Consider the following 21098-nt stretch of genomic DNA (forward strand, 5'->3'; position numbering starts at 1 on the left):
GATCGGAAGGCCGCGTCCTCGTCCACCTGTCCCTGGGCACCTGCTCACCAGCTGTGTGACTTTGCACCAATTTCCCAAACAGCCTGTTTCCTTCGTTAGACGCCGATGGTCTCTGCAGCTCACACTGTAACCATAACCAGAAGCACGTGTGAGAACACTATGACGGACCTCCGTATAAATGTCAGATGTCTTTATAGACGTATTGTGGATAAATATTAGCTGAACATGTACCTTTCAGCTGCATGACATAATGGGCATCTCTCATGGCTACAGTGAAGAGTATCTTACAGCCTGTGCAAGCAAGAAGGCTTTAGCAATAGTCATGTTAACGGTCCACAATTCAGACAGGAGATAAAGGGCACAGTGAGGGGTCCTAGAAGAGACTGAAGGAGTTAGGGTGAACTATGTCCTAAGGTTAAATCTGGGACAGTACTATCCCACAGTCTAAAAATAACAGAATTGTAACCCAAGCTCTTGAAGCTACCGAAATGACGATGTGGTCTGGATTTGATCGCTGTGCCTGAAAATGAAAGGAGCCCTTTCTTATAAATTTCCACGGTTAGGTAGAATGCTGACTCAAGTGCAGCAGAAGTGAGATGAGTCTAAGAAGAGAAACCTAGTTTCTAGCCAGTGGTGGTGGCGGCACATACTTTTAATCCCGGCACACAGGAAGGTGGATCTCTGTGAGTTAGAAGCCAGCCCGGTCTACAGAGCTAGCTCTAAGACAGTCATGGTTGTTAGATAGAGAAAACCTGTCTAGAAAAACCTAAATAAATAATAAATTTTGAAAAAAAGGGGGGAAGAAACCTCATTTCTGAAGGTTAGCCTTGGACACCAGGAATTTAACAAAGAGCTCTGATGATACAAAGGAGTACCAAAGGCAGGAGAGCTGGGGAAAAGGTATGAACAACTGTGAATTATGACAAGTAGCATTGCCTTTCCAATCCTGCCATGTGGTCTCAAGCTCATGGCTGCTGCCTACATGCTAACAAGTTTCAGTTTGTGTGCAGTTTGCAACTCTAGTCTTCTCACATGGCAAAATGCTATTTTCTGGATGGAATGCTTACAACACGGTGTGTTATTGACAAGAGGACTCAAGCAAACAGCACACCAAACATCTGTTCAGTGCTGGCAGAAGGCCCCCCGTCTGGGAGCTGGAGGTGTCATCACTGATAGGAAAAGCCTCTCCAGGCTCACTTTAGTTCACCACCCACGTGGTGGCTCACCATCACCTGTAACTTAAGTCCCAGGGGATCTGACACCCTCTTCTTACCTCCACGGGTGCCAGGCACATTCATGATGCACATACATACATCCAAGCAAGCACTCATACACATAAAAATAAAGGCTGGGGGCTGGGCAGGTTGCTTTGTGACGGATGACGCAATGGGCTCTCTGCAGGGGTCGTTTCCATGATGACAAGCCGTCACTGGATCGACAAGCATGGTTGCAGGCTGAACTACCTGATTCGCATGGTTGTGGAGCAAAGATTTCTAGTTTTGACATAACTGGGACCATATTCTGGCCCAAATGCCCATTTGTAGACAGTGCCCATGCAGAGTACATGGGATCAGTTTTACTAGCCCGTTTATAAAGCTTGCAAAACAACTGACATGCATTTAGAAGCCCTACACTGAAACAGCCAGGAAGCAGGCAAGCTTCGTTTCTGAATGCACCATGTTCCTTAAGGCTTCCCCAGGATGGAAGGTACATACTCTAAGCTAACGATCTGTCACTAAACAGACTCGCCATTTGCTCAGTGGCCATGGGCGTGGCTCCTCACACCTAAACTTGTTTCTTATTTGCAAACGAGACAAGGACCTCTTCCAACTTCATTCCCGTATTAGTAGGTAAGATGACAATGACATCCTAATTCTCTCCTGATGATGGAAATGCTATAGCACTCTGCCATCGTTATTGCCATCCCACACTACTGGGACAAATAATTACATCAGGGCAAACCGGGTCTACATATGGAGTTCTAGGCCAATCAGGAGGACATAGAGAGACCACATCTCAAAAAGAAAAACAAATAACTGTAGCAGGACTGGTGAGATGTCTCAGTGGCTAAGGGAGCTTGCTGCCAAAGCTGATGATGACCTGAGTTCAACATCTGGAACCCACCTGACAAAAGGAAATAATTGATTTCTGTAAGTTGTTCTCTGAGCTTTATGCAGGTTCTATGACATACATGCATTCATATACACTCAAAAATAATAAATAAATGTTAAAATTGAAAAATCAAAATAAACCTTAATATTTACATAGGTAGAATAAACTGCATCATCCCCCCATTGAAGTGTTATGTGATAAAACTTTTCCTGGGGAGACACAGTACACATCTCTACTCACCCCAGGTAGGGAGCCCATGACAGACCAAAGTACAGACACCCCCAAAGTCCACCTTGATGAACCACTGAGTTCTATTGGGGTTACTTACAGGAGTATATGAGTGAGGGGTCAATTACAGGAGCAAAAAGGACTCAAAGACAGCTGCTTCACCAAAACCCACCAGACACAGGTGACAGCTCACAATGCCGGGAACTTGGAGCACACCGCACAGCCTGCAGGCAGCTCAACAGGTTGGGAGTGTTCTCCCCAGGTGCCTCCATTAGTCTAAACCTCTTCAGGCAGCTCTGATGGTTTCTGTTTCTTTCAGGCAGCTGCTCTGGTCTCAGTCTTTCCTGCAGCTCGGCTTCCTTCCCTCTGAGAGGGACTCTCGGCTTTTATTGCTTACTCTGGCAGGGAGGAGCCTGGTGAGTCTGCTCAGCTTCAGGGACTTCCTGAAGCTTATTAGAGTTGCTTATCTTTCTGTTTAAGGAGCTTTCCTGCAAGATGGAGTGTTTAACTTTGGAGAACACTTTTCCACAACATTAAGATAGGTCAGAGAGTAAGTGAAATCAGTGAAAATATATCTATATTACCTTGGACTTCTCATTTCTTCCAGTGTAGATGAGAGGAATTAAAATAATTAAAAGTTAGACAACAAAGTGATTAAATAGATGATAAAAGAACCAATACTGGCTGTCCATGCTATAAAGAATGACTCCACACTTGTGTGCATGTGTGCAGAGGCCAGGGAGGAGTGCTGCTTACTGGCTTGCTTCACCATGGTTTGCTCAACCTGCTTGCTCTCTTATAAAATCCAGGTCCACCAGTCCAGGATTGTCACCACCACCCACAATGTGCTGGGCCTGCCCCCATCAATCACTAATTAGAGAAATGCCTTACAGCCAAATCCTTTTTCTTTAATTCTTCTCTCATACATTACATCCTGACCAAAGTTTCCCTTCCCTCCACTCCTCTTTCCCCCACCTCCCCACTGCCCTACATCCACTCCTTCTCCATTTACACTAAAAAAAAGCAGACCTCCCAAGGATACCAACCAAAAAATGGTGCAACAAATTACAGTAAGACTAAACACAAACCCTCATAGCAAGGCTGGGCAGGGAAACTCAGTAGGAGGAATGGGACCCAGGAGCAGGCAAAAGAATCAGAGATACTCCCACCAATAGAAGTCCTACAAGAACGCCAAACTACACAACCATAATGTAAGTGCAGAGGACCTAGCTCAGACCTATATGGGCTCCACGATTGCTGCTTCAGTCTCTACCAATCCTTTTGAGCTCTGCTTCGTTGACTCTGCGGGTCATAATTCCCTGGTATTCTCAACCCCTCTGGCTCCTATAATCCTTCCTTTCCCCCTTCCTCTGGTTCCTTTGGACTAGGCACCGATCTATGCATATAGCAGAATATCATTAGAAATAATTTCATGGACTTTTTTTTCTTTTTTGTCAGTCATATTTGGTGTCATCCTAGGTCTCTGGGCTATCCAGCGTCTGGTTTCTGGCCATGCAGGCAGTGTCAGGCATGTGGCATGGGCCTCAAGTTGGACCAGGTGCTGACTGGCCACCTCTACAAGTTCTGTGTCACCTTTACCCTAGCACAGCTTACAGGCAGAACAAATTGTAGGTTGAAGGATGCTGTGGCTGGGTTGGTGTTCCAGGCCTTCCACTGGAAGTCTTGCCTTGTTACAGAAGATGCCGGGTTCAGGCTCCGTATCCCCCGTTACTAGGAGTTTTGGTCAGGGTCACTCTCATGATTCTGGGAGTTTCCACGGCACTAGGTTCCTGCATTGACCCCCAGTTCCTGTTGTCTTTCCTAGTGTGCTCTCCCTCCTCCACCACCATCCTGTCTGATCCCTCCTGTTCCCAGGCCCACCCGCCCCCAGTTCACCCACAAAATCTGTTCTATTTCCCCTTCCCAGGGAGATCCATGTGTGTAGAGTGCAGCCTTCCCCGACATCTGCCTGGGCCCTGCCACAGATGCAGTCCCCAAATAACACCCAGGGCGCTGTATTAATTATGAAGCTGTTGGCCGTTTGCTTGTTTCTTACTGGCTATCTCTGACTTAAGTATTTAACCCATAACTGTTAATCTAAGTATTTCTCTTACCAGAGAAAAGGGTTCGGACCTCTTACTCCTCTGGCAGCTACAAGGTTGTCTCTCTTTCCCAGAATCCTCCTCAACTCCTAGTCCCACCTATCTTGCTTCCCTATTGGCCAACAGTGCTTGATTGACATATACACAGGACTTCCCCATCACATGTGTTCCTTCTTGTTGCTAATCTCTGAGTCTGTGGATTGTAGCTTCGTTGTCCCTTACTTAACAGCTAGTATCCACTTATAAGTGAGTCCACACCATGTTTGTTTTTCTGGGTCTGGGTTACCTCACTCAGGATGACTTTTTCCATTTGTCTGAAAATTTCATGATGTCAATTTTTTTAGCAGCCGAGTAATACTCCATTGTATAAACGTACCACATTTTCTTTATCCATTCTTCAGATGAGAGACATCTAGATTGTTTCCAGTTTCTGGCTATTATGAATAAAGCTGCTATGAACATAGTTGACCAAGTGTCCTTGTGATAAGATGGAGAAACTTTTGGGCATATGCCCAAGAGTGATATAGCTGGGTCTTGAGGTAGATCAATTCCCAATTTTCTGAGGAACCACCACATTGATTTCCATAGTGGGTATATAAGCTCACACTCCTTACCAGTAATGGAGGAGTGTTCCCCTTACTCCACATCCTCGCCAGCATGATCTGTCACTTGCTACAGCCAAATCTTCTGGAGGCTTTTTCTCAGTTGAGGTTCCCTCCTTTCAGATAACTCTAGCTTGTATCTAATTGACATTAAACTATCCAGCGCACCATATTTCATATTCATATTGTATATATGTTCATGTATTTATTGGGTACATACATATATGCTCAATGAGATACTAAGAAAAATAGGAGTAGAAAGAGGTAAGATTTCCTTCTGATATATGATTGGTTGTCTGTGTTGAACCAGACAACCAGATGTGCATATGTATACATGAACGAAACATCATAAATAAGCTCAAAAGCTCTTGTATTTTTTTTATATTGTTCCTTTTCTTGTTTTTGTCTTTTGTTGAGATAGGGTCCTACTATATACCCCAAACTAACTTCAAGCGATCCTCCTCCTTCAGCCTTTCAAGTGCTAGAATTACAAATGTAAGCCCCCACTCTGCACAGATGTACACACATACACACAAACGGGAAACATACTGAAAATTACCTTAACGAGAACTCCTGTGAGGCTTGTAGGAAACACACCCCTTATAAAAGGACAAAGTAAGAAGAATAAACAACCATGTAAACATTTAAAAGATGCCAATTCTTCCCAACGAGATCTGTATTCAAAGCATTTCCAAACAAAAATACTTCTAACATCTAATAAACAAGTTCACTTTCTCAGAAATACTGCTTTGGAGAATTCAAGATCTGAACTCAGGCAGAAGCCCAGAACTTCAGTCTCATTGTGAAGCATTCCCCAAGCTCGGCATTTTGTTCAAACAACAATTACCAGCGCTGGAGATGAGAATATAGTGTGAGCTCCCTGAACCTAGCCAGTTTCGGAGCTCCAGGCAGGCGCTCAGGTGTGCCACCAGTAATGAGAGCAACTGGGGCCAGCCGGGAGCAGCTGTAGGAAGCAGAGGCCTCTCTGGGCAAGCCTTCTCCAGCTGCACGGCAGCCTCCTCGCAGCGCAGCAACAGCTGACCTCATTGGAAAATCAACAAGGACTGCCAGCTCCAGTCTGTGGCACCCCAAAAGAGAAATGCACCTGGAGCCGAAGGATTCTCTTCCAAAAATCTGAGAAAGAGATTCATGATCTGCCGTCCACTCCAAGGGAGAGCTTAGTCTTGATTCTCGAATGACAGAATGGCCAATGTGGTGGTGACTCCCACACCTTCAGAGAGGGCGGTGGAAGCGCTGGCTCCTACTTGTCCCACACACTGACGTTAATGTGCCTGGCATACAGGCTGACAGGTTTCTTCATCGTAGCCACAAGGTCAGTGTGCATGCCAAGATGAAGAAACAGTGGAGGACCAGCTGAGTCAAAAGAGGCAGGCAAGGGGCCTCCCAACAGGTGCCCTCAACTGGGCAGCTGCCTCCCAGGGTGCTTAGACACCTTAGGTAGGGGTACAAAACCACACTATTTTCTCCCAGGCAAGTGGGGAGCACCCAGGAAGGAAGCCAGGGCTGTTTAATGTCTGCCTTGATGCTGGATCCAACCCCCATCTTCCTAGAACTCAGGTACCAACTTCAGGCAAAATTCTACTCTGCCTCCCTAGCCACTCAAGTCTTTATATTTCAATACCCAGGTCAAATGTCCACTTCCTTTCTGTGAGAAGTGTTCTCCAACATTCTTCTTCTCTCCTTAAAAGCTACTCATTCAGAATGTATTACTCTGACTCCCGTACTCCCCAGGCTTTTGCTTGTATTGCCAATAGGGTATGTACTTCATGGTGCCCTTTATTCTGGTTGAATTAGAGTCTGTAGAACATAGGCTCTAAAACAGCTGAGACCATCTCTTTCTGTGGCACCTGGGGACCTAGTACACTGATCACATATTGTCAGGATGAACAGTAAGATTTCAGAGCATATTTGATTTCTTCTCTGACTATAAGATGTCCAGGACAGCAATGTACCAATTCTTGTCCTGGAATCTCTTTGCCATCCTTGGAATGCAAAGCAATTATCTTCAGGTTATTGTTATTGTGATTAACTGCCATGACCAGCAGCAAACTGGGAAGGAAGGGGTTTGTTTAGCTTAAACTTCCACATCACAGTCCATCATTGAAGGAAGTCAGGACAGGAACTCAAAAGGGCAGGAACCTGGAGGCAGGAGCTGATGCAGAGGCCATGGAGGAATGCTGCTTACTGGCTTGCTCCTTATAGCTTGCCCAGACTGCTTTCTTGCAGAAACACCAGCCCAGCAGTGGCACCACCCGCAGTGGGCTGGGCCCTCCCCCATCAATCAGTAATTAAGAAAATGCCCCACAGACTTGTCTACATCCCAGGCTTATAGAAGAGGCATTTTCTCAAGTGAAGTTCCTCCTGTCAGATGACTCACCTGTGTCAAGTTGCCAGGGAACCAGCCAGCACCGAAGCTGAGTTCTTGCATATTGAGGGCTGTAGTAAAGGCCTCAGCCTTCTGAACTCCTGGGTTAGACTGACTTTGATGTCCTGGCTTCTGGCAAAAATGCTGCAGCAGCTTGAACAATCCTATGCTCATTCTAAACACTTGCCAGAGAGCGGCTTAACTTCGTTTTCCTCTGACAATGTAATCTTCACACAAAGTCCTTCAATGTTTCACACTTGCCAGTGTTGGAACACTGACTGCTTTCACACTTTTGGCTACACTGTCTTCCAGAGGCTTAGTTTGGCCAATCCTGTTATCTCCTTCACATGTGTTATCTTGACCAATTAAAAAAAAGCTAAGCCAGAATTTCTTCCTACACACACACACACACACACACCACAATATCTGTGCCTACCACAGAGCGGTCTATAGCAGAGCTACAGCAGGCAGCCAGCCAGGATAATCTTGAAGGAGAGCGTAGAAGATGGATTTTCGCCCAGCCAGAAAGGCTTGTCCTAACCACTCTCTTGAACCTCAAGGGTTATGGCAATGCCAGATGCAGGTAGGAAAGAAAATGTACACGCATGATGAATTAACACTGGAGCAGGAACCAAATCGACACAGCACCCCCCTCCCACATACTGAAAACTCTTCCTTACCAGGGGACAGTAGGCAGCTCCTAACACACAGTGCATGAAGAGGTCCAGGGCAGCAGCCACAAGACCACCTAACAGCAGGCATTGGCACATCACAGTTTAGGAGCAAAAAAGTCTGTTCCTCATCATCATCTCAGCGGATAAGCCCCTGGACAACAGCAAATACAGTAAACAGTCTTCCATGCCACTAAAAACGATGCCGGGTCCATTAGAATGAAAGGAGAGAGGGAAAGGCAGGAGCAAAAAGATTAAAATCTCCTCAGTTACAGGCCGGGCAGTGGTGATGCACGCTTTTATCCCGGCACTCAGGAGGCAGAGGCTGGAGGATCTCTGTGAATTCTAGGCCAGCCTGGTCTACAGAGTGAGTTCCAGGACAGTCAGAGCTACACAGAGAAATCCTGTATAAAAAAGAAAAAAAAAACCAAAGAAAAAAGGAAGGAAGGAAGGAAGGAAGGAAGGAAGGAAGGAAGGAAGGAAGGAAGGAAGGAAAGAAGGGGACATCTCGGTTTCATGTGGGGCAGGAACATTCTGGTAGATGAGGGCATCTCTCCTCCAGGAGCGAGATTGGCTGTAAGGAGCAGTAGGAGGTGGGATGGTCCCCCTGGTCCCAGGCTGACAGCAGAGACCTTGGTAGCATATGAAAAGGATACAGATAGACCCCACTGTCACCTCTGCAGAAAGACCACAAATTTCTTCATCACTCTGTCTTCTCCCGACTCCCCATGGGAGGGAGGGGGAACAATTGCAGGTCAGGACACAAAAAGCTGAGGTTCTGAGTCCTTGTTCTCTTCTAAGTGACAGATCAAGAGCAGTCCCTTAACCCAGGCGTCCAGGGCCATGTAGATGTGGCCCAGGGCAATGGGAAGTGAGACCAGAAGAGTAAACTGTACATCCCTGGGCAAAAAAGTTTAATTTCAGCAAAATGATTAAGTTCTGGAAGTTTATTATATTGTACGTTGGGCTAATAGTACAATTCTATAGAATTCAAAAGTTGTTAAAAGTGTAGATCTCATGTTGAGATTTTTGATTTGATTTGTTTAGGTAGAGTCTCTTTATTGTGTGGCACTAGCTGTTCTGAAACTCTGAGTAGACCAGGATACCCAGCAGCCTCTGCCTCCCAAGTGCTGGTGTTAAAGGCATGTGTTGCCATGTTATGGGCTCTACTGAAGCATAAGATTAAACATAATAAATTGTCCAGTTATAGCAGTGGTGGCGCACGCCTTTAACCTCAGCACTTGGGAGGCAGAGGCAGGCGCATCTCTATGAGTTCGAGGCCAGTCTGGTCTACAGAGTGAGTTCCAGGACAGTGAGGGCTGTCACACAGAGACACCCCAGAGTCCCTTCTGTAGTCATTATACCTGTAGGGTGGATGTTTACTTCCTTTTCCCTTGATTCCTCAGATATAGGTTGCAAACTGAAGACTCTGCCCCACATCAGTACCCCAGTTGTCCTAGTAATGACAATCAAGCCAATCTTGAAAAAGTCATTTGCCCATGCCCCAGGAAGCCTGAGTTTTCTGGGAAAATCCTTGCTCAGCAGTGACTGGGAAGACTCCAAAGACCCATGGCAAACCGACTTAACATGGTAGGCAGAGCCCTGCTGCATTTTAACTTTAGTCTGAATAATTTACTTAGGTTTTGTTCTGGTTTACTTTTCTGTGCTGTTGTAAACGCTGAGCCAACGTGGGGAGGAGAGAGCTTATTGCATCTGCCCTTTACAGGTCATCATCTCGGAAAGTCAGGACAGGAACTCAAGGCAGGGGTGCAGCAGAGACCACGGAGGAGCGCTGCTTCCCGGCTTGCTCTCCATGGCTCGCTTCCTTGTACAATTCTGCCCGAGGGTGACACTGCCCAGAGTGGGCTTTAACGGAGTCTTTAACGGAGACGATGCCCCACAGGCAATCCTTCAGGCCAGTCTGGTGGGGGCAATTCCTCAGCTTAGGTTCTTCTCTCTTCCCGGGTGACCATATTGTATCATTGACAAAAACTAACCAACATGTTCTTCTTTTTAAATTTAGTGTATATCAGTTGTGCAAAATAATGGATTCCAATGTGACATTTGTTGAACTACATTTATTTATTTATTTAACTATGTGTATTAAAGCATACAAATAAGACATTTTGGTAAATATATATGTGAATAATAACCACACAAGAGATACCCATGTCCTTATCCAGGATTACCTTATATGGGCAAAAAAGGACTTTAACAGAAATGACTGAGTTAATGATCTTGCAATAGAGAGACCTCCCTGGATGATTAAGATACTTCTAATGTAGCCAGGTACAGTGGCACCCATTTATAGTCCCAGCTGCTCCGAAGACTGCCCATCGTGTGGTTAAGGTCCCTGGGTAACCCGTGTGAAAATAGGGACACAGGGAGAAGGCCACATGGCAACTACAGAGGCGGCTGTAGATACACACTTGTCAACCAAGCAGGGTCAACACTTCCCGCAAGCAACCAGAGCTAGGAACAGTCTAGGAATGGCTCTCCATTCAGATTTCAGTATGACGCTCCTGGCTCCTTCATCTTGGGCTTCCAGCCTCCAGATGTTGGGACACTTCCATGTTGCTTTTAAGTCACTCAGTTTGCAGTACTTCCTCATTGAGACACAAGGGAACGGACAGAGGTGGATGGACACAGTTTCCTTTCTAGGTGGATCCCGCTTAAGAATTTAAGAAACTGAGTATGAGTTCTTCAATGTGGTTGTGCCATTTACATCTCCCCCCTAGCGAAGCAGGAGAGTTGCAAAGTTATGCTTCTTTGCCAACCCTGGGTGGGACCCTGCTCCAGCCTTCGCACTCATCTGAATGGGAACAACATTTATACCCTACGGGGGATTTAAGTGCATGACTAATAGTGTTGAGCGTCCTATTTAGGGGAGTGTCTATTAAAATCTTTGGGTCAGCAGATGGTGGTGATGGTGGTGCATGCCATTAATCCCAGCCCTTGGGAGGCAGAGGAAGGTAGATCTCAGTGAGTTTGAGGCCAGCCTAATCTACAAAGAAAGTTCAAGGACAGCCAGGGCTACACAGACAAACCCTCTCTAAAAACAAAAATTAAAAAAAAAGTATTTAGGTCATTTTACATGATGAATTCTTTATATATTGTAGATACAAGTCTTTTGTTAAATACAAGCTTTGTAAATATGTTTTCCCAGTCTATGGGCTGGCTTTTCCTTCTCTAAACATCTTTCAAGGAGAAGGTTTGTTCAGATGACACTCAAAGGTAAGAGCTTTGAAAATGCTCTGTTCGATGCCCTGGACATTGTGAGAGTTTTTCTTGCAGCCTGGTTGAGAGAAGCAGGCACTTTTCCCAGCACTGCATGGGTAAGTGGCCCTGCTCCCTCTGGTTCTTTCTCGTTGTTCTTTTGCTGGTCTGTGTAGATTCCTCACGTGTTGATGCTGAGTGGCGCCCTGCTACATCCAGCGAGAACACTCTCAAGCATCTTACCGAAGCTCTCTATCTCTGCAGCCCTCTTCCCCCAGCTCTCTGGCCTACGAACTGTAGTCCTGTAGCCCCTTCCTTCCTGGAGATTCAGTTTCCTTTCCCCGCTGATTAGAAGGTGCTGCCTGAGTTCCCTGTCTCCGCATAGTAGTCACATGACTCTGCAGCAAACCTGGGTACAATAAGTAAGTCTCAACTCACTTGCTTCCCATCTCGCAGAGATCTCTGTTTTTCATTGTCCAATGTCCAGGACCTTGTGATTTTTCTGTTATTCGGTGTTTCAGAACTTTGAGGCAAAGCATTAGGGTTTTATTGCCTTGAAGAGATACCACAACCGCAGCAACTCTTATAAAGGAAACATTTCATTGGGGCTGCCTTACAGCTTCAGAGGTTTAGTCCATTATCACCATGGCAAGAAGCATAGCAGCACGCAGGCAGACATGGTGCTGAAGAAGGAGATGGGAATCCTATATCTTGGTCCACAAGCAGCAGAACTGATACACAGGGCCTAGCTTGAGCATATGAGACTTCCACGGTGACACTTCTTCCAACAAGGCCACACCTCCTAATAGTGCCACTCCCTATGGGCCAAGCACTGAAGCACTTAAGTCTACGGGAGTCATTCCTATTCAAACCACCACAGACTTGGTTTCTCCATCTTAAAAGAAAGCAGCCTTCTTCCCTGACATGCCTTGATGCACACGTACCACACTAATGCTCACTTGCCGGCAAAGGGGGCTGACCCAGGCTTTTCTAAGCAGGCTAGCAAGCACAGAGAAGACCCAGGCTTTTCTAAGCAGGCTAGCAAGCACAGAGAAGACCCAGGCTTTTCTAAGCAGGCTAGCAAGCACAGAGAAGACCCAGGCTTTTCTAAGCAGGCTAGCAAGCACAGAGAAGACCCAGGCTTTTCTAAGCAGGCTAGCAAGCACAGAGAAGACCCAGGCTTTTCTAAGCAGGCTAGCAAGCACAGAGAAGACCCAGGCTTTTCTAAGCAGGCTAGCAAGCACAGAGAAGACCCAGGCTTTTCTAAGCAGGCTAGCAAGCACAGAGAATACCCTACACACTGTCAAACAATTCCACCCCCAGAATGTGGGAATAAATGGTATCGTGCTCTGGTTTGGATAGTTTAGTCCAATGAAAAACACAAGACTATAGACACCCCTGTTGTCTCATAAAGACAGCTGCCATGGGCTCTCCAGTAGTTCACTTGAGAGTGGCAAGTGTCCAGGAACCCGGTGAGGAAGACCAATCAGCCTTGAGAACTCCTGTGGTGACAGTCAGGGTGGAAGGAGCATGTGGGCACTGGGTTCAGGCCACCTTCCCTCAGGGTGCAGTTTTGCTGAGGATCTCCATGGTTTCAGTGGCCCCGGCACGATGCACTTTGCACACTGAGCACTTTGCACTATAAGAAAATGAAAAGGCCTTAGAAGCAGTCAGAGAACCAAGGTGGGGACCCCTGCTGTTTCCATCCCCAAAGGCCAGTTGTCTTGTTGGAAGGCTTCTGGAGGGAACACAGTTACTTTCCTTGTCTTCCCTGGTATCTCATTAGCCAGAGAAGGCTAAGCTCATCCCACAGGAAGGAAGATGGGAATGTCACCACACCAAGATAGGCTTTGTCACAAACCATTGTGTTGCTAGATCCCATTCATTTTCCAGAGAGAATCATTTACAAGCTATTGTCTGTTCTTCGGGTCCACTCACTTCCCCTAAAAATTGCTTCCCCTCTAGAAAGAACTGCAGCTCCCCTCCCTTCGCCCCGACACGGAGCTCCTATGCACAGTGAGGGGGATTGCATGGTTTTTCTCCTGCTAATTACTCTGTTGCTGCTTTAGCTTAGATGTAAAACTTTGGACCTTTTGGGGAATGGGTAGAGATTTTCTATTCATCTCTAAACTCCATGGAACTGGGGGCTGAAAACACATCAAGAAACCAGAAATCCTTCAAAAAGTCCCTCCCAGGAACCAATGCCTCACTCACACATGATCCCAAGTTCCCAGATCAGTGGGACTACATAAAGTCCGGGACTGGGTGTCTCACCCTGCCTCCCAAGTGTAAATTCCTTGTGAGGCCTCCTTCCTGTGCCTGCCTGACTCTGGAAGCAGGGTGGCTTGTCTGACTGCCACTCATTTCTTTGGTAGGTGGTAGATATCAAGAGAATATAGTCTATGCCTGGGTGGGAACCTAACATCCCAGTTGGGCAGGGTCAGTTGCCTGAGCACGGGATCGATCCTGGGGAGGCAGGCTCACCTTAAGCCAGGCTAACGAGATGGGCAGAATAATTATTCCCTTACTCTAATACTGCAGTTTCCCTACCCAGAATCCCCACACCCTACTGCAGGCCTACAAGAGGGCTGCAGTGAGGCTCAGCTGGGTCTGTCCACTTCTCTAAGTCAGGAAAACACAACTTGTCCTTACTCTTTCTCTGGAGTCCCTTACCCACCATACACCGCCTGTTGCCGTGTAGCGGATTTCCGTGCCAGAAACCAAATGGCATAGCTTTCCCCCTTTCCTTCTATTCTTTTCTTCTGGTCAGATGCTAAGGTTTAACACTTGCCTACCCTCACGGCTTTTTGATTTGTGTTTGTTTTTATTTGGTTTGGTTTTTCTGAGATAAGGTTTCTCCGTGTAACAGCTCTGGCTACCCTGGAACTTGCTCTGTAGACCAGGCTGGCCTCGAACGCACAGAGATCCACCTGTCTTTGCCTACTGAGTACTGGAATTAAAGGTGTGCGCCACTATTTCTCCTTGGGGTTTCTTCTTTGAAACTTTAATAAAAAGTGTTCCTTTTTTTCTTTTTTCTTTAGGATTTATTTGTTTACTACGTATATAGTGTTCTGTCTGCATGTGTGCCTGCATACCAGAAGAGGGCATCAGATCTCATTACAGATAGTTGTCAGCCACCATGCAGTTGCTGGGAATTGAACTCAGGACCTCTGGAAGAACAGTCAGTGCTCTTAACCTCTGAGCCATCTCTCCATGCGGAATATTTTCTTAAATTTTTTTATCAGTAAGATTCCCTTACTAAGGACTCCATTAGGAAGGAGACCTTGATTTTCTGGCAACCATGAAAGGATTCCTCCAGAATTCCAGTAACAATACAGTGAGAATTTAAATTTCCAAAAACATTTAAATCAAAAGTGACTGATCCTCTGATGGGTCATTCTCTCACTGAAACCTCACAGTATTTATGCAGCTAATTTGCACCTGAACCTCCTTTTTGTTAAGATTTATTTATTTATTATGCAGTATTCTGTCTGCATGTATGCCTGCAGTCCTGAAGGGGTTACTAGATCTCACTACAGATGGTTGTGAGCCACCGTGTGGTTGCTGGGAATTGAACTCAGGACCTGTGGAAGAGCAGCCAGTGCTCTTAACCTCTGAGCCATCTCTCCAGCCCGCACATAACCTTCTACAGTAAACAACACTGACCTCTCTTTCCTCTGCTTTGTGCATCCCCCCCCCCCCATGATGCTAAGGATGCCCTGTGAGGAGGATAGGCGTTCTGTGGAGAGGACAGTCACCAGAAGTCTTTCTGGTCAGGCTGAATATCCTGGCAGACTTTCCCCAACTTTCATTCTTGAATTTCCTGGAGACACGAGAAAAGACATTTATTTTCCACAAACTTTGTTTCTATGTCCTGTTTTTCAAGTCCAAGTTTGGAAAGGTTCTTGTAAGAAGGACAAAGACTCTTTGATGACTAATTTTAATGTCTTAATGTGGGTGAGCTAAGGGATTCCCTGATAGCTGCTAAGACATTCCTTCTGGGTGTGTCTGGGAGGGAGTCTGGGGAAGAAACTAGAATTCAAATCCATCCACTGTGTCAAAGAGCTATCCTTATCAACATGTGTGGGCATTATCAGTCCTATATTAGAGATCCTGTGTATGTGTGAGCTGTTACACATGTGTGGGCATTATCAGTCCTATATTAGAGATCCTGTGTATGTGTGAGCTATGTTACACACGTGTGGGCATTATCAGTCCTATATTAGAGATCCTGTGTATGTGTGAGCTATGTTACACACGTGTGGGCATTATCAGTCCTATATTAGAGATCCTGTGTATGTGTGAGCTGTTACACATGTGTGGGCATTATCAGTCCTATATTAGAGATCCTGTGTATGTGTTAGCTATGTTACACATGTATGGAAGTCAGAGGGCAACCTTAGGTGTTAGTGTTTCCCACCTTGAGTAAGATAGGATTTCTGCTGTTTGTCACTTCATGCATCAGGCTAGCTGGCCCCCTGGATTCCAGAGACTCTGCCAGAGAGATTACAGGCACACAGTACTATGCTTGGCTCCAAACTCAGATCCTCACACTTGCATGGCAAGCACTGTACCCACTGAACCATCTCCCCGGTCCTCAGTACATCTTGAGGGCCAAAATGTATGGAGACACATGGTACATAATGCTATGTAAGCTGCACACTAAATATATATAAGACTTATAGGACTGGAGAGATGGTTCATTGGTTAAGAGCACTTGCTGTGCTTGCAAAGGACCCAGGTTCGATTCTGAGCACACACACACAGGGCAGCTTACAACTGTCTGGGATTCCAGACCTGGGGGATCCCAAGGTGTGCCAAGCACACATGAGGGGCACAAGCATACACACAGGCAAAGCACCAATGTGCATAAAATAAAGATTTATATTTATAGACTATGGATGCATGCATTAAAATATATGAATACCATAAAGCATATACTACAAATTGAAATTATGAGGAAAACATTTAAGTAGAAGTCGAAATATTTTCTCCCTACCCAGCCTTGACTGTCTGTGCATCAAGCTTCTGCTTGGAGCCATCCCTAAAGAGAGAGGCATCCTGCAGGAAAGAACGAGGGGATGGCAGCCTTTTACAGTGTGTGGCAGGCCCTGTGCCAACCAGACTCGGGACTCTCACAAGAGTTCCCCCAAGTGATCCACTCACTCTGCGACTGCCTTCCACACATATAAAGACACACCGAGATTTTCTCATCTGTAGCAAAAGGTCAAACTTCAGCAAGGCTTAGGGGCTTTCTCGGAAGTGTTCCAAACACCATTTCCTGGCAGGTTCCAACCAATGTGTCTGCTGGGTCTTGTCAGTATGCTGCAACTCTGTACATTCTGTAAAGAGAATCACCCCAAGACGCTCAGGTTGCTTTCCTTATGACCTGAGCATGGAGTTTGGGGGACAAACCCTGGAGCTGCTTTCTTGCCTTTCTTTAAACAAAAAACAGATGCTAATATTTTCATTTTCCAACATCCCTTCCCTAAGGAGAGTATGTCTAACAGGCCTGTGCACTTGCATCATATGCTAACACACACACACTCACATGCATATACTCACTTTTACACACACTAACATGCATGCAATCACACGCATGCATACATTTCAAATATGCACACACTCAAGCACACATGCATCCACACACATACAAGGGCACATACTCACGTGTAAATGCACACACATGTACTCACACATACATGTGCAGATATGCATGGACATGACCTTTATGAGCCTAAGGTCTTCTGTTCCAGCTGTGTGCACTTTAAAACACAGAAATAAGAAACAAGAAGACACCCTGGGTTTCATATTTCTGGTAGATGGAGGAGTTAGGAGTCAAGCTAGGAGTTAGAGCAAAAGCCAGGGGGCCCGTGTTCTGGCCAGCCTCCCTCGGAGAGCACCCACTGTTCTGAAAGCTCAGTCAATAGGTCATTGTTTGCTGCGAAACTAAGAAGATAAGAGCGTGGAGGAAGCTAGTCTAAAATGCTAAGAGTAAGGCTGTCGCTATCTTACATCTAGAGCTGTCTGCCTCCCGCCAAAATGTTGGCCTTTCAAAGGCAGATTACGCCTAGGGATTGTAAATTTACATCCCAGAGGCCCCACTCTGCCTCTCCACAGGACCACTAACGCCCCTCTCTCCATCCCCTACAGGCCTGTGGGCTGGCTCTCTCTCTCTCTCTCTCTCTCTCTCTCTCTCTCTCTCTCTCTCTCTCTCTCTCTCTCTCTCTCTCTCTCTCTCTCCATTTTTTCCTTGTCTGTTCCATCCCTGGTAGTGCTCCCGGCAGCCCTCCATGGCAGCCCTCCATGGGGACACATTCCTTAGAAGGTCGGCAATGGGCCATGCCACTTGCCCAAGGGCACGACCGAAACCAAGTCCAAACTGACCAAGAAGAAGCCAGGTTGAGAAGGGCAGAAGCTGGCCCTTGCCATGACCTTGGCCAGGCCACACCACTTCACCAGATTCCATTTTTGTCACTACTTATAAAAGAAATGCTAAGTGCTAGGCTAGATACTGTCGGGACTGTCTTCCAGATTCCAGAAGGTCTGCCTCTCCTGGAAACCCAGAAAGGATGTCCTCCTGACTTCGACTTCCAAAGTAAGAACTGGGTCCTTTTTCATATGAAACAAAGTCACTGGCATAAAAGTTTCTCACTTTGGGGACACAAGGAGAGCTGGCAACGAGACTGTGTTTGTCTCACAAAAACTCACTCCCTCCAACAGCACAAAGGCTACACATGTAGATTCACCAACGAGGAAAACATTATATTTAAAGTATTTGGGGCTTGTTTTGTTTTGTTTGTTTGTTGTTTTTCGGTTTTTTTGAGGCAGAGTTTCTCTGTGTATCCCTGGCTGTCCTAGAACAGAGATCTGCCTGCTTTGGCCTCCTGAGTGCTGGGATTAAAGGCGGGAAACAGATTCTTCACAACTCAGTTCTGAGCAGATGAAGCAAGAGAGCCCTGAACATCTGGGAGCAAGCTGTGCATGGGTGTGCAACCCTGCTGATGTCTGTCAGTTCCAGGGTGACTGAAGGAAAGGGGGAGGGAGAAGATGGGAATCTACTCGATGTGCTCACAGAGGTCAGGCTACTCTGCCTCTGCTGGAGTCGCTAGCACACAGTATGTCAGTCACCCCGGGAAGCCAAGACCTCCAGACCTTTCGAAGAAAGAGCCTACCCAGTGAGTGCGCAGTGCCCAGTGCGGCAAGGGGGAAGGGGGTAAATGAGAGGAAGGGTGGAGCTTGGAGACTCAAGGCGAAGCGTCTGTGCACTCTGTTCTCAGGGCAAGCGTGAGCATGTGAAGAGCTCGCTAGTGGGCAGGATAGCCGTGTAGAGGTAAAGCCCGCTCAGGTCAGGGTGGCTTCAGGGCCACCCAGCCAGCCGAGAGGCCTTCTGTGGGCACTCACCAGGATAGAGAGGGAGAGATTTGTCGAATGATTAGCTAGGGAAAAAAAAGAAAAAGTAGGCATCTGAGACTGGCCCTCACCTGAGCAACTAAGTTCAAGCGAAACCAGTGACTAAAGAGGGAGATCGGGTCTGGGTAAGAGCCATCTGTGGAGTTTGAGGAGCCTGTATCTCCCCATGAGGAGTCACGTCTGGAGCCAAGAAGCCACAGGAGGAGACAGAACAGAGGAAAGGCCACAGAATGAAGCATCCTGGCCAAGGGGCAGTGACAACCACAGAGTATCACGGAGCTCAGTGCTCCGGCTTAGCGGGCTCCAGTGACTATGCCGGTTGCTTACTAAAACAGAAAGATAGAAATTCGTGTTAAACTCCCGCAGCCCTGCTGGGCATGCTGGCCCACACCTGTCACCCCAGCGCTAAGGGGCAAGAGGTTAGCACTAAGTTTGAGGCCAGTCTGATCTACATATAAAAGTTCTAGGCCACCCAAGGCTACAGGGTCACACAGAAAGACCCTTTCTTTAAAACAAACAAAAACCAGGGGAAACAAAACAAAACTAACCCCCTTGAAGAACGGCCTCCGGATCACCAGGACAGAAGCATGTTACCATTACTTGTTTACAATGCAGATTTCTAGGCCCCACCCTAGTTCAGCTGAGCTAGCCTTCCCTAGACAGGCTGCTCATCCATAAAGCTCTATATAGGGACAGGCGGAAGGAGGGAAGGCGAAGGGCGTGGCTGAAAAGGGACCTGGACAAACTGATACCACATGAAGCTTTCTCCAGCCTTGTGCCACCAGGCAAGGACCATGTCCTGAGCCCCCGCCGGGTGCCAGGCGCTGTGCTTAATGTTGTGCAAGCTTGATTTCTTTTATCCCGAGATCGCTCAGCACAGCAGACACTGTTGTTGGTCCCCGTTCACCTTTGAAGCATCAGTCTGAATGGATTTAATGTTCCAACAGGATTCCACGGAGAAGTAATGGAGCAACATTCAAAACCTGGTCTCCTGGCTCCAGTCCTTAGAATACACTCTGTCCTCATCGATTCAACGGCACCGTGAGTTTTAACCAAATCAGCAATGTGAATCTTCCGATTCAGTGTTTGTGAGGACAGTCCAGCGGGTGACAGCATTGCATGCCCACTGATGGGCAGAAGGGATGTAGGTGGTCTGTACTCCTCACCCAGAGTCATATTTATCCTGGGTTGCCATGGCACCCAGAACTGCCCATAGTCACAAGGAGAAGCAATTGTACCATCAAATTCTCCACTGCTGTCATCCCAGAGACTGGGAGATCAAGAGGACCCCAGGTGGCCCAGATATCTGCTGAAGCCATCTAGGGCGAAGACCTTTCGTAGTCTGAAAGCCCAGGTTCTGAGACAGGTTCCCCTCTGTAAAACCGTGGTCAAGGAGCCTGAAGATGCCCAGGGAAGGGAGGAGCAGATGAGGTTGGTGCACCGAACCTCCCGCTGTGAGGTACCACATCCTTTCCTTAGAAATCACATTCTGTGATGGCATGACAAATGCCGGGACTTTGCTCTTCCAAGTTCCCCAGTGATAGCGTGTGGCACCCACACTGCCTGACAAGACACTTCAGGCTGCGTGACAATGGCTGTTGATGTGTACCTAGTATATTCAGTCAGCCGCTATCCCAAGATGCTACAGTATTACCACAGTATTACCTGTGAATTCTCCCATCCCCTCTGTTTTTCAAATGAGAAAACAGACCCAGGAAGGTTAAGTGAATCAGTCACCCAGGGGCCGCTTGATACCTAACAGCACTGCTGTAAAAACCGCCTTTGGTAAAAAATGCTGACTCTTCACTTTGGCCTACAAAACCACCACAAGGTACCTACCTGTGCAGTTACCCTAAATTCCAGGAACTGACAGAACTGACTGATAAATATCTTTATAACAAAGGATCTAAATTACCCCTCAAGCCTTGGTGACCAGACAGACCAGCCCCTCAAATGAGGGCAATTATCTATGATGGTCTCGCTGTTAACTATAATTATCTCACAGAAGCCATACTGTTATCTCAAGCGATAAGAATTTCTTTGAGCCACCTTGTAGCCCAAGGACTGAAATAATGCCCAATCAGACCACACTTCGACCAGGAATGCTTAATTATACGTTTCTTTTAACTCCCTCCCGATGCTCTCCTTTTAAATCTGAAGCTCGTGTCAGAGACAGACTTGGTTCCTTCATCCCCTCAGCTTCCCAGTGTACCACACTGACTGAATCCCCTCCCTCTGTTCTTCACCGCCACCTCGAACTACTGGGACAGGTGGCTGTCCCTCAGACGGGTGTCTGCCCCTCAGACAGGTGGCTGTCCCTCAGACGGGTGGCTGTCCCTCAGACGGGTGGCTGTCCCTCAGACGGGTG

The sequence above is a fragment of the Mesocricetus auratus genome, unplaced genomic scaffold (assembly GCF_017639785.1).
Source record: "Mesocricetus auratus isolate SY011 unplaced genomic scaffold, BCM_Maur_2.0 Super-Scaffold_100011, whole genome shotgun sequence".
In the NCBI taxonomy this organism is placed as follows: Eukaryota; Metazoa; Chordata; class Mammalia; order Rodentia; family Cricetidae; genus Mesocricetus; species Mesocricetus auratus.